Source organism: Ovis canadensis, chromosome Y (assembly GCF_042477335.2).
Source record: "Ovis canadensis isolate MfBH-ARS-UI-01 breed Bighorn chromosome Y, ARS-UI_OviCan_v2, whole genome shotgun sequence".
NCBI classification, from domain to species: domain Eukaryota; kingdom Metazoa; phylum Chordata; class Mammalia; order Artiodactyla; family Bovidae; genus Ovis; species Ovis canadensis.
In genome coordinates this window covers 15,998,885-16,012,811 of record NC_091271.1, presented here as the reverse complement: position 1 = coordinate 16,012,811, position 13,927 = coordinate 15,998,885, and the positions used below count along the sequence as shown (strand labels likewise).

At 50.3% G+C, this 13,927-nt stretch overlaps 1 pseudogene; it reads left to right on the top strand.

Annotated features, from left to right (window-relative positions):
- The first annotated feature begins 2,974 nt into the window (after positions 1-2,974).
- Positions 2,975-6,573, top strand: LOC138431444 (testis-specific Y-encoded protein 1-like; annotated as a pseudogene).
- The last annotated feature ends 7,354 nt before the right edge of the window (positions 6,574-13,927 follow it).

Genomic DNA, 13,927 nt, shown 5'->3' with positions numbered 1-13,927 from the left:
CATCCTATCCTTCCCTGTTTTTCTAGTCCCCCAGTCCTGGGTGCAGGAATCTGGTCAAAGGGCCCTCATCCTGAGCTGAGGATTGGAAACTGACCACCTCCTCTTGGCAGAGAACTCAAATTCTGGTTCTGGTCTGGTCTGATTTCTGGTAGGGCCGAGTTCCAGTCCTCCCTTCTCTGGAGGCCCAGGGAAAAGTCCCATAATGCCTGGGCACCTGTAGGTGGCAGGAGATGTCTGTAAGGCCACCCCTTTTGCCCCCCCTCTCCCGCATCCTCCCCCTTCTTCTTTCAACCTGGCTTGATTTCCTCCCTTTAAATCTTTGATGTTAATACTTAGATTCTTGTATTTCGGGGCTTCCCTGGTGGTACCGAGGTTAAAGCATCTGCCTGCAATGTGGGAGACCTGGGTTTGATCCCTGGGTTGGCAAGATCCCCTGGAGAAGGAAATGGCAACCTACTCCAGTATTCTTGCCTGGAGAATTCCATGGATGGAGGAGCTTGGTGGTTTACAGCCCACGGGTCTCAAAGAGTCAGATACGACTGAGCGACTTCACTATGAGAAAGGTGACATACAATGCAAATATAACTAACACTCTTTTGTTAGGTGACATACAACACAAGCATAACTAATGCTGTTTTACGTTAGATATAAAAGTTAACAGGGTAAACCCTAAGAGTTCTCATCAAAATGAAATTTGTTTTTTCTATTTAATTTCGTATTCATATGAAATGATGAATGTTCACTAGGCTTACTGCAATCATTACTGCAGGATAGATGTAAGTGGACTTATGATGCTGAACCCCTTAAACTTACACAGAACTATATGTCAATTCAATTGTTATCTCAGTAAAACTGAGAAGAAAAAAAAAAAATCATGATCTTTCAGTCAGGGCGACCGAACAAATGAAAAGCAAGCAAGTCTCAAAAATAATGACAGGCAAACCTGATCTGTACGGTGGAGCAGGGCCACCAGGGTGACCACTCCTGATGAAACTGCAAAGCCAATCTTCATAATATAAGACACAATTATATTTTTCCATGGCCATTCCATATTTTTCTAAAGTCAAGAACCCTGTTATACTAAATGTAGCAAATGTTTGTTGTTGTTCAGTCACTCAGTCCTGTCTCACTCTTTGAAATCCCATAAACCTTAGCGCACCAGGATTCCCTGTCCTTCAGTCTTCCAGAGTTTGCTCAAATTAATGTCTATTGGACAGTGATGCCATCCATCCATTTTGTCCTCTGTATCCCCTTCTCCTCCTGTCTTCCATCTTTCCCAACATCAGAGTCCTTTCCAAGGAGTCAGCTCTTTGCATTAGGTGGCCAAAGTTTTGGAGCTTCAGCTGCAACATCAGCCCTTCCAGTGAATATTCAGGACTGACTTCCTTTAAAATTGACTGGTTGTAAAGGTTTAGAGAAATAAAAATAGTAAAGCTATTTTTTTTTTTTTAGTACTCTGTAATCTTAAGCATTGAAAATTAAAGTGTTTCATTTCATTGCAAGAAAAGTCAGCAGGGAGTCCTCTCAACTCTGCTTCCTTTCTTCTCAGCATATAACTTTCAACTGGGGATGAAGATCTTTCCTATGTACAACCTGGCCAATTGTTGCCCTACTTCCTAACCCTGGATCTGCTTCCAATGTCTCATTATTTGCACTTTCTGGCCTGATACTATCTCCGAGTTTCTTTATCACCACAACGTGAAGTTATATTTGATGGCATCATTACCTCTGAGACATCTTCACTTCTTTTGTCACAAACAGGCTCTTTATTCAAGTTTTTCCAGGGGATGGGGAATGAGATCCTGAAGCTGGGTTCTAAATCAACATGACAATACCTCCTATTTGGCACAATTTAAATCACCAAGCGTTTCACTTTCCTCATCTCAGGTTCTTCCTCAAAAACTGAAATATCATCAGCAAGGGCGTTACCATGCTTTTTCTTTTTCACAGGCAAGGGCTGAGGCTCAAGAGAGTGTCACAGAGGGGGGCACAGAGAGTGACACAGGAACGATGCCCCTGTCCAGGTCCAAGTCTCCCCAAGCCATCCCTGGACCAGTCTGGTACAGCAGTGTGCCCAGGAAAGTCTCTGAGGACTGGAATACCCTACTCTGTTTGTGGATAGTGAAAAACTTAGGGACTACTAGAGCACAGAACAGGAGCCTCCTTCCAGGGGACAACATCCACCAGAGTCTAGGGACTCAGCAGATCTGTGGGTACTGCCAGGTCATCCAGGAGGATGAGAAAACTGCAATATTCAGGGAGAAATCCAGAAAGGCCTAGATTTACACCTTACCTCAGGTCAACAGCTGTGCGCCAAAGCCTCAGGCTCAGGCCATCTCCCGGGAGGAAACCTCCCAATACTGCCTGCCCTCCACAGGGGCAAGTAGGCAGGTTTGCTGATGGGGTGTCACCAGCAAGATCTGAGAAGCAGCCTTGCACAGAGGCCTGTCCCATAGGTGAGGCATGCAGGGTGTGGGGACACTGGTCCAGTGCCATGACTGCAGAAGCAGAGCTCTGGGACTCTCCGCCTTGGCCTGGGCTCTAATCACAATCTGTCTGCATTCTTTCCCTGACCTTGCCATGAGTATGAGCACCTCTTGCCTTTTTTGTGAGGTTTCAGAGATGGACCAGCACTGCAGCATAAGCACTTGCTATCTACAGAGTCTTGCAGTTTGAAATACCACTCTTTGTCCTCTTTGCAGAATGCATATATTGGGTATCAGGACTATAGGATGGATGACTTAGCTTGATCCTCCTGCTGTTCCCAGCCACACAGGCCTGGGAGACCGGCCAGGCTGGGATGTGTTTTCACAGGCAGAACAGAACAACCTTGAAAGGGCCTCGATAGGGTAAATGGGCCAACGTGCATGTCCCCAGCAATGGTGACTCATGGAACTTAATGGGGAGCTGTCCTTAGCGTCTCCTTCGAAGACATTAAAACAAGGTTAAGGGAGTTCCCTCATGCCAGCAGAGCATGCCCCATTTCTCCTTCTTGCAAAGTGTGGTCAAGCTGCCTCAGGTCTGTGCATGTTCACGTCTGTCTAGCGAGGGACGGAGGGTCAACCATCCCCTTCTGCGGTTCAGCAGTGACCGCCCACTGTTGGCTTTCAAGTTTGAGAAAGCTCTCTCCAAATGTGTGCAATAAAACAGTCTGATCTCCCATTGTTGGAATTCAATCAGGAGGAGAAGGGCTTACCTTTGCACCAAGGATAAGTGTCTCTTCCGAGTGCTAGTGTCCCGAGACTGTCAGAAAGCAAGAGCACCACTTAGAGAGATGGAGACACAGAGACACCAAACCCTGGTGCCCACACACAGAAGGATTGCCCAAAACAGGGCTATGCATGAAGCAGAGATAAAGAGACACAGAGAGAGCTCTGTACCCTAAGGCTCTGGTGTCCCTGAACAGTGGAGATGAACTGTGGCAAACAGTGGGGTACTTCCCTACTCCTATACCATCTGGACAGTAACAGGCTCTCTGTCCCACGGAGAAAAGTATCCAGCCACTTGGCACCCCAGTGAATCCTCTGGATACTCAGGGAGAGCTCCCAGTTATTGACGGTCCCATGAGACACAAGAGTGTGCTGTTCGGATTGCGGAGCGGGAATCCGTGGATGGAATTTCCGGAGCCAGGTCAAAGACAGCACCTGGGACTACCCCAGGCAGATGCAAAACCCTCTACCTCCCTGGAATAGAATCTGGCCACGTGGGGCACTGGAGCACAGGAAACACGGAAGATTCCCTCCGGTCCAGGGGTGTGTCCATAAGGGTGCCGTCCACTACCCTCTCAGACATTGGTCTAGATTTGTACCAGCAGCATGTGCGTGGCTCACAGCCTAGGGCCCCGCCTGTTCAGCTGATCTTCCAGGGCCCATTCACGCTGTCCTGGGCTTTCCGGCACTCCTTTCTTTGGCATCAGGCCATCCGCAAAACACCAGCTCCCGCCTTCCCATCATCCCCCTCACACCCTGCCCTCAAAGTGCTAGTGGGTCCCACAGGTTTACTGCAGCCTGGGCCGCCATTACGCACGACTTGCTGTGCTCCTAAATCGCGTCCCTTTGCCCCTGCCCCAGCTCAGGGTCACGGGCAAGGCCAAGGGGAGCGTGAGAGGCGGTCAGAGGAAGGCGGGAGCGTCCCAGGACCCCCGACCTTCTTAGTTGTGAGCCCCGGTGCTCAGGGGATGAAAAGGCATGGCTGCATCACTTAGATGTGTGGCCCTTCCCAGACTCTACTCAGCTGTACCATTGGAGCCTGACAATTGCCCAGAACCACACTTCCTTCAGGGGCCTCTGGCGCCCTTCCTGTGCCCTCGCCTCCACTCCTCCTTCTCCTTCTGCTCTTGCCCTTCCTCCTCCTTCTCCTCCTGAGCAGTGGACCGCAAAGTACAGCAGAAAGGATATGGCTTTGGCCCGGAAGCCAGGGATGCCCTGGATGATGGCACTCTTCTGAACTAAGTGATGCTTCCTCCTCTTCCTCTTCTGTGGCGGGCTGTCGTGATGCTGTGCACGGCTGGGACCTTGCAGCCACCAGTTGTCACAAGGCGCAGAGGCCACCCTCTTCAGGGTGGTGGTGGTGGAGGATGGTGAGACGCTGGTGAATGGAGACGTGGCGGGTATTGGGCGGGAGTTCCAGCTGCTTGCAAAGACATCATGAAGGAGGTGGAGGTTGTGGTGGGTGAGGAGCAGGAACAGCAGCCCTCCCAGGAGCTGGGGGAAAAGACCATGGAGGAGCAAGGCCAGAAAAGGCCAGGAGGCCCAAGTGAGCCTCTGGCACTGAGGCTCAGGTGCTGCAGGCACTGGCCACCCTGCAGGTGAAACTGAGCCCTGAGCATGAGAAAAACCACAGGACCAGGAGCCAGGAGCATCAGCCCTAGTCTGGGGTGGAAGAAGGTTCTGGAGTGGCACAGAACGTTCGGGCTCTTGGTCAAGAAACATCAGAAGAGGAAGCATCACTTAGTTCAGAGGAGTGCCATCATCCAGGGCATCCCTGGCTTCTGGGCCAAAGCCGTATCCTTTCTGCTGTACCTTGGGGTCCACTGCTCAGGAGGAGGAGGAGGAGGGGCAAGACCAGAAGGAGAAGGAGGAGTGGGGGTGAGGGCACAGGAAGGGCGCCAGAGCCCCTGAAGGAAGTGTGGTTCTGGGCAATTGGTAGGCTCCAAACGTACAGCTGAGTAGAGTCTGGGCAGGGCCATACTTCTAAGTGTCGCAGCCATGCCTTTGCATGTCCCTTCAGGCCTGCATCTGAGGAGGAGCAGCGCCCGAGGCCTCTAATTCAGGAATGATCAGAGACAGTACACCAGAACAGCCCCAGCAGACAGTTATTGTTGTAAATGTGGATGATCCCGGAATACAGCTGAGACATAGGAGTAACACACAGACAGACAGACACACACACACACACACACACACGTACACATACACACCCCACCCCTTTGCTTTCAGACAAGGTTTGGCACAAGGACTGCAAGTCTGACCATGTAAGCAGTGACACACAGCATACACAGGTCTGCAGGAGAACAATAGGTATCAGAAACAGCCCCTGCCTGGGGAATGCAGACCACCTCAGATGCACAACACCACAAGGAACCCAGAGCCATGAGCATGTCTGATGGTATGGCAGTGCCTGAGGACATCAGTGATGGCCGGGCAAGCGGCAATGCCAAGCATCCTTGCAGATGCCTGTTCCAGTGTTCTTCCACCCCAGACTAGGGCTGATGCTCCTGGCTCTTCTTGGCCGAGCATGTGGCCTGAATGGCCCATTGACCTATAGCAGATTATGAACTACCCTCAAGTTTCCGTCATGATCAGCGACCAAGATAAAGACTTTCTTGGCTATATGATTGACTTGAAGGTCAGTGAGGGAGACTGAGGATGGGTGGGTATGGGACCTGACGGGGATTGGGTGGATCATGTTTTCCATGTTCCTGCACTGTAAGACTTTGAAGAGGCATCATGGAAGATGTTAATGCCTTCCTGGGAGGCAAGCTGAGGCCCTAGAAGCTTGCAATTTTTCCCTCCTCCATATCCTGGCAGATGTATGTGAGGGTACATCATGGTCCTGCTGCCAGCTGATCTTTTCCTTTCAGGACAACTCCTACTTCTTGAACACGGTGATCATTAAGGAGTATTACCTTGACATCACTGGTAGAACTTGGCTCCTGGGGTGATGAGTGTGGGTGTGCAAGAGTGTGAATGATCCACCTGAGGGATCCACCTCACTCTCCCCTGTCTTTTTGCAGGGTATAGGGCACATTGTTCCACTCCAGTCCACTGGATTTCGGACTTGAACTGGGAACACCCAGCAGCAGCCTGGACACCAGGAGCCTTAACTTTCTCAGCTGGTTGTCAAGCCACAACTGCCCAGAATCGAACAGCATTGCTGAGGTTGGGTTGCTTTGGGACTGCACACAGTTGGTGATTGATGTTGGAGGTCTTGGCTGCTCACAGGAGGGCTCAGGGCCTGGTTAGCCCTGGGCTGACTTTGCTCTTGTTGTGAGTAGATCATCAGTGAGGACATGTGGGATGACCCCTGAAGTACTACCCCAGGGAGGAAGGTTCTTCCACGAGAGGTAACTGAAAGAAACACATGTGGTGAGGGGGTCTAGAGGTGGGCCCTGAAGGGACAGCCCTGTAATAGCTGGGACACTGTCCTTTCCCAAAAGATGAAGCTCAGTCTCATGCAAGGTGGCTGCAGAGCCTGAATTTGGGTCATGCATGTAACCGGTGACCTGCTGAGACTGGGGTCATGGGGACTTGGTATGTCCATGAGTGAAGCAAGTCTCCCTCAAATCAGCTATGGATGCAGTGTAAGAGTCCTAAGTGATACTACTAGAGGCAGGGTGAATTAAGTATCTTTGTCAGAATCATCCTTCCATGGGTCCTGCCTTCCCCCAGCCTACTGGTGCTCACTGAGTTTGAGATTGCCTGGGTCTTTCACTCCTGCTCCTTACCCTGGAAAGTCCTGTCATTGAAGGGGTCCCAGTGTGCCTGCATGCTGACTTTGGGATATTCTGTGAATTTCCACATCCACCACTCAGTGTCTCACCACCACCGCACATACACTGGAAATGGCTTCAGTCTTCCTTAGGATAATACAGAAGAACTCTGGGAGGAGGTGGACATAGTACCACAAGGGCAGGACTTGATGCCAACTGATGCCATCTCTGACATTGCTGGACATGTCTTCAGCTCCTGAAACACCTGTGTTCCCTGTTTGCGTTTGTGTCTCCATGTTGAGCATGTGTGTATACACATGTTTGCTTGGGATGCCTGTGTTTATGTGGGGGTGTGTGTGTGTCTGGCCCAGGGCAGAAGCAGAGATGAAGGCGACAGGAGACGAGGTGCCGAGCAACCAGAAGAAGAGGCACAAGGCGTCCTCTGTCTGAGGATGGTTGGTTGCCTAATCCTGCAGTGACCATGTCCAGGATGGGAATGAGAGGATGGCCAGTGATAACTCTGGACCATGGCTCAAGAAATCTCTAATTAGACTAACACACAAAACTCGCTCAGCATTTCTCCCACGTTATTGTGTGTGTTTGGACTGGGAGGAGGGGGTGCATGGTCTGAGGATTCAGCCAGGGCAAATCAGGTGGGGTGGGACTTCAAAACCACTACCTGCGAAGCCCTAGGTCTGTGGGGACATGGGCTGGCCTGTGGAAATGCTGAACGTGACTTTGGAAGGACCCAGGATGGTGAGGAGGCTAAGGTCTTGCAGAGAAGAGCAGAGACCCGAAGGAGAAAGAGGCACAGATAGCCTGCTGCACTGGAGGTTTATTCCACATGTAAGGAGACCCAGGAAGTTCCTGGGCCTGTGTTACCCAGGATCAGTGCATCAGCCAGCACACTGTCTCCATGATGGTGGCCCACACTGGCACAATGTGACACAAAATGCAAGACGTGCTAAGGTAGGCTATGCATGCAAAACCACAGGCATGCTAGGAGAGATAGAGTGTGAGTTTGGCATGTCTCCAGGCACTTCCAGCTTCCCTGGAAAGTGCAGAAAGGCAGGGAAAACACGGGTGTCCCTGTGAGGGAGGGAGCAGGGAATAAGCAAGGATGGTGGGGTAATTTCATGTCCCAAGGGACCTTGGGTGAGTAGGAGATAGGAAAGGCCCTGGGGGCAGCTCAGAGCCTGCTGGTTTTCAGGGTCCAGGGGCTAGGCAATAGCTTTCCTGCCAAAGATACCCCATGGCCCATGCTGAAAGTCCTGACGTGTATTTCTTCCTTCCTCTGGGGTCTTTCCCCTGGCTGTGGGTCCAGAGGGGCAAAGTTGTGCATCTGCAAGTGAGAGAGGATTCTTGCAGTCTCACTGGAGCAGAATCTCTGATGTTGTCATAGGGATCTGCACCAGATGACACTGAGGACACTGCCTTCCAGGGGACCATCTTGAATGTCCCTGGGCCCAACCAGGAACTGACTTCCTTGGCCTGTGAGCTGGGTAGGAAGGCAGGCATGCCTGACTATAGGGAGTCCTACCTGGGCCTAAAGAGAGCAACTGAAAGAGAATCTTGGAATTTAGCAAGTCAGTGAGGCCTGGGTGATTCAAGGCCTCTTGGTACATTTGACATAGAAAAGCTGCTTTCTGCCCAAGGGAGACATGAGCTATGGCCCCAAAAGGGCAGATTTCCCAGGGCATGATCTGTGTGTCTGGGTAGTGTTAAACAGAAGGGATGACATGTAGGGATGCCACCTTACCTCTATGGCTTCGGGTGCCATACCTAGTATTGGAAGAGAGCACGTATCCATATGCGGGTTCTTCACAACACTGGATCAGACCCAGGCCTGTCACAGTCTCTGGGGGCTCTTGGAGGCTCAGGAATCTCTGTCATTTTCCTGCTACAGAGAGACAGCACTTTGGGGCACAGGTAGACAGGTGCACACAGAAAGCTATATTGATAGGGAGAACAGGGGCCTCACTTAGAATGTTGTGGGCCCTAAAGGGTGCTGGGCTAGCAACAGTGGCACAACATTGACAAGGAATGACCTCGATAGGTGCATACCGAGAAAGTGGTTCTCCAAGTCAGGTGAGCCCAGAGGTCCTTGCTTCCTGGTTCCCTGAAGGAATGCACAGACAATGGATCAGGACAACGTGACTAGAACTGTAAAGCTGTCCAAGGTGATGGGAGAATGCAGAACACAGGCACGTGTCACTCAGCAGTCCAGTGGGAGCACTTCCAACCCTGCCCCCTGCTCTGCAGATTGGTCCCTGTCACGATCAAATGCTAAGATTTTGTAACCTTTGAGGATAAGTCACAGAGTTAGAAGTGCAACCTGACATGATCGATGAGCAAGTGAAAGAAAATAACCAGGACAAAGAAGGTCAGGTGCTTACAAAAATTGATGTTGGAGAAGAAAGCTTGTAAATCGGCATATGTGCAAGTTTCCTCAGGGATTTTAGTGTGTACATGCACATGTATGTGAGTAGGCACATAAGCAACTTCTAGTAGGCTTGTGAGTATGAAACGTCAGACTGACCTAGCCAGGTGATGGAAGTTGGATAATGAAAACATGAAGGTCATAGGGAAAGGTATGTAGACTCATAGGGAAAGGTATGTAGAAAGGTATGGCCAGCAGAAGCAATGAAGCCAGGGAATTGATCCTCATTATCACACTGAGCAAGCAAGCCTAAGTGGAATCACAGCGGTTCACCCAGTTTGCCTGGCAGAAAGGAGGGAAAGGTGAAAGCGCCTGCGGGCAATCAGTGAGAGTGCAGAGGAGCCAAAACACAGAAAAGGCTGTAATCCAGACACAGAAACTTCTCTGGGGGACCCTACAGCCACTTAAACATCCAGCTACAAGGGCCTTTCCATCATTCTAGAGTGTCGGGCATTTTTTCACTGACATTGTCATAAGCATGAGAACCCCTTGCCTTTTTTGTGACATTGTAGAGATCGACCAGCACTGCAGCATAAGCATCTGCTACCTGCAGAGTCTCCCAGATTGAAACATCACTCTTTATACTCTTTGCAGAACACACATATCAGGTATTAGGACTATAGGATAGATAGCTAAGCTGATCCTCTTACTGCTGTCGGCCACACAGGCTTGGACAAACTGGCAGGCAGGGATGTGTTCTCACATGAAGAACAGAACCACTTTGAAAGGGCCTCGATAAAGTAAATGGCAGAGGTGCATGTCTCCAACACAGATGAGTCATGGAACTTAACCTGGAGCTGTCCTTAGCATCTCCCTGGCAGGTATTCAAACAAGGTTCAGGGAGTACCCTCATGCCAGCAGAGCATGTTCCATTTCTCCCTCTGTGAAAACTGTAGCCAAGCCGCCTCAGGCCTGTGGACCATTCACATCTGTCCAGAGAGTGAGGGAGTGTCGCCAGTCCCCTTCTGTAGTTCAGCAGTAATCAGCAACTGTTGCCTTTCAAGTTTGAGAAAGCACTCTCTGAATGTGTGCACTAAAACAGTCTGATGTCCCATTGGTGCAACTCACTTAGGAGAAGGACCTGACTTTATGTCAAGGAAAAGTGTATATTCTGAACGCTGGTGTCCAGAAAGTGGCAGATGGCAACAACTCTACTTAGACATACGAGACACACAGACACCATCCCCTGGTACACATACGGAAATATTGCCCAAAACAGTGCTATGCCAGAAGTAGAGATAAACAGACTCCGAGCAAGCTCTGTAACCTATGGTTCTAGTGTTCCTGAACAGTGGAGGTCAACTGTAGCAAACGGTAGGTATTTTCCCTACTCCCCTAGTATCTGGACAGCAACAGGCTCTCTGTCCAATGGAGAAAATTATCCAGCCACTTGGCGCCCCTGCATATCCTTTAGATACTCAGGGAGAGATCACAGTTATTGACAGTTCTGGGGGACACAGGAGTGTACTGTTTGGATTCTGGAGCAGGAAAATGTTGCAGTAATTTCCAGAGCCAGGTCAATGACAGAACCTGAGGTAGCTGCAGATGCAAAAGCCGTTATCTACCTGAAGCAGAATCTGGCTACTTGGGGGTGCTGGAGTCCAGGAACCTGGTAAGATGCCCTCTGGTCTAGGGTCATTTCCATAAGAGTGCTGCCCACTACCCTCTTGGCCATTGGTCTAGATTTGGGCCTCTAGCATGTGCGTGGCTCACAGCCTAGGGCCTTGCCTGTTCAGCTTATATCTCCCAGGGCCCATTCACCCTGTCATGGGCTGTCTGGCACCCCTTCCTTCAGCCTCTGGTGACCCCAAACACACCAGCCCCCACCTCCCAACCATCTCCCTCACTACCCAACCCCAAAGAGCTAGTGGTCCCACAGGTTTACTGCAGCCTGGGATGCCATTAAGCAGCAGTTGCTGTGCTATTATGTTGAATCCTTTCACATATTCCCCAGCTTGGGGTCATGGCCAGGGCCAAGAGGAGCATGAGAGGTGGTCAGAGGAAGGCAGGAGTCCCGGGTCCCTGGCCTTCTTAGTTGTGAGCCAGGGTGCTCAGGGAGCAGGGGCCCCGTGGCCTGTGGTGCTGATGCTGTGTGCAGCTGGAACTTTGCAGCCACCAGTTTTCATGCCAGGCATAGAGGCCACCCTCTTCAGGATGGAGGCAGTGAAGGATGGTGAGGCCCTGGTGGACGGAGACATGGCAGGGATTGGGCAAGAGTTCCAGCTGCTAGCAGAAGACATCATGAAGGAGATGGAGGTTGTGGTGGATGAGGAGCAGAAATAGTGGCCCTCCCAGGAGCCTAAGCAGAAGACAGTGGAGGAGCAGGGCCCAGAAAGACCCAGAGGCCCGAGTAAGCATCAAGCTAAATGCCCTGCAAGCACTGGAGGCCCTGCAGGTTGAACTGAGCTGTGAGTAAGAGAAAAACCACAGGGCCTATGTTCAGTTCAAGTGCAAGAATCATCAGAGGAGAAGCTTCACTTGGCTCAGAGGAGCACCATCATCCAGGGCATCACTGTATTCCGAGCCAAGGCTGTATCCTTTCTGCTGCTCTTTGGAGTCCCCTGCTCAGGAGGAGGAGGAGGAGGGGCAGGAGCAGGAGGAGGGGCAGGAGCAGGAGGAGGGGTGGGGTGAGGGCACAGGAAATGCGCTGGAGGTCCCTGAAGGAAATGTAGTCCTGGACAATTGTCAGGCTACAAAGGCACACCAGAGTAGAGTCTGGGCAGGGCTACACCTGTAAGTGTCACAGCCATGATTGTGAGTGTCTCCTTCAGGCCTGCATCTGAGGAGGTGCAGCTCCGAGGCCTCTAAGTCAAGAATGACCAGAGACAGTACATCAGAGCAGCCTCAGCAGACAGTTATTGTTTTAAATGTGGATGATCCCAGAAATTGCTGAGACATGGGTGTCACACACACAAACACACACACAGACACACACGTGTACACAGACACACACACATCAACCACTTTGCTTTCAGACACGGTTTGGCCCAAAGACTGCAAATCTGACCGTGTAAGCTGTGACATGCATACACAGCATACAAAAGGTCTGGAGTAGAACAGTAGAGGTAAGAAACATCCCCTCCTTGGGGAATGCAGACCACCTTAGATGCAGAACACCACAAGCAACCCAGAGCCATGAGAGTGTCTGATGATATCACAGAGCCTGAGGACATCAGTGTTGGTCGGGCAAGGGGAAGTGCCCAGCATCCTTGCAGATGCCTGTTCCAGTGTCCTTCCACCCCAGCCTAGGGCTGATACTACTGGCTCTTATTTGCCCGGCATGTGGCCTGAATGGCTCCTTGACCTAAAACAGATTATGAACCACCCTCAAGTTTCCATCATGAAAAGCAACCAAGATAAAGACTGTAGCTGGCCCAGAGAGTAGCCCGGATTTTGACAGGCCTGCCTGGTTCGTGGACTGGCTAAGCTGTTCCCAATACCCAGGTTTGAGGGAGGAATAACGGATGTTTCCAAGTGGTGTATAAGAGCAAGGATCTTACATTTCTGGGTGACATACAGAGGGTATGAATAGCCTCTGTTTCCACTGTTTCCCCATCTATTTGACATGAAGTGATGGGACAGGATGCCATGATCTTAGTTTTCTGAATGTTGAGCTTTAAGCCGACTATTTCACTCTCCTCATTCACTTTCATCAAGAGGATCTTTAATTTTTCTTCACTTTCTGCCATAAGGGTGGTGTCATCTGCATATCTGAGGTTATTGACATTTATCCCATCAATCTTGATTCCAGCTTGTGCTTCATCCAGCCCAGTATTTCTCACGATATAAACTGCATAGAAGTTTAATATGCCTGTTGACAATAGACAGTCTTGACGTACTACTTTTCCTATTTGGAACCAGTCTATTGTTCAGTTTCCTGTTCTAACAGTTGCTTCCTGAGCTGCATACAGATTTCTCAAGAGGCAGGTCAAGTGGTCTGGTAATCCCATCTCTTTGTTAATTTTCCACAGTTTATTGTGATTTTCTGGGCTCCAAAATCACTGCAGATGGTGACTATAGCCATGAAATTAAATGATGCTTACTCCTTGGAAGAAAAATTATGACCAGCCGAGATAGCATATACAAAAGCAGAGACATTACTTTGCTAACAAAGGTCCATTTAGTAAAGGCTATGGTTTTTCCAGTGGTCATGTATGGATGCGAGAGTTGGATTGTGAAGAAAGCTGAGCACCAAAGAATTGATGTGTTTGAACTGTGGTGTTGGAGAAGACTCTTGAGAGTCCCTTGGACTGCAAGGAGATCCAACCAGTCTATTCTGAAGGAGATCAGTCCTGGGTGTTTTTTGGAAGGAATGATGCTAAAGCTGAAACTCCAGTACTTTGGCCACCTGATGTGAAGAGTTGACTCATTGTAAAAGACTCTGATGCTGGGGAGGATTGGGAGCAGGGAGGAAAGGGGATGACAGAGGATGAGATGGCTGGATGGCATCACGGACTCGATGGATGTAAGTCTGAGTGAACTCCAGGAGATGGTGATGGACAGGGAGGCCTGGGGTGCTGCGATTCATGGGGTTACAAAGAGTTGGACATGACTGG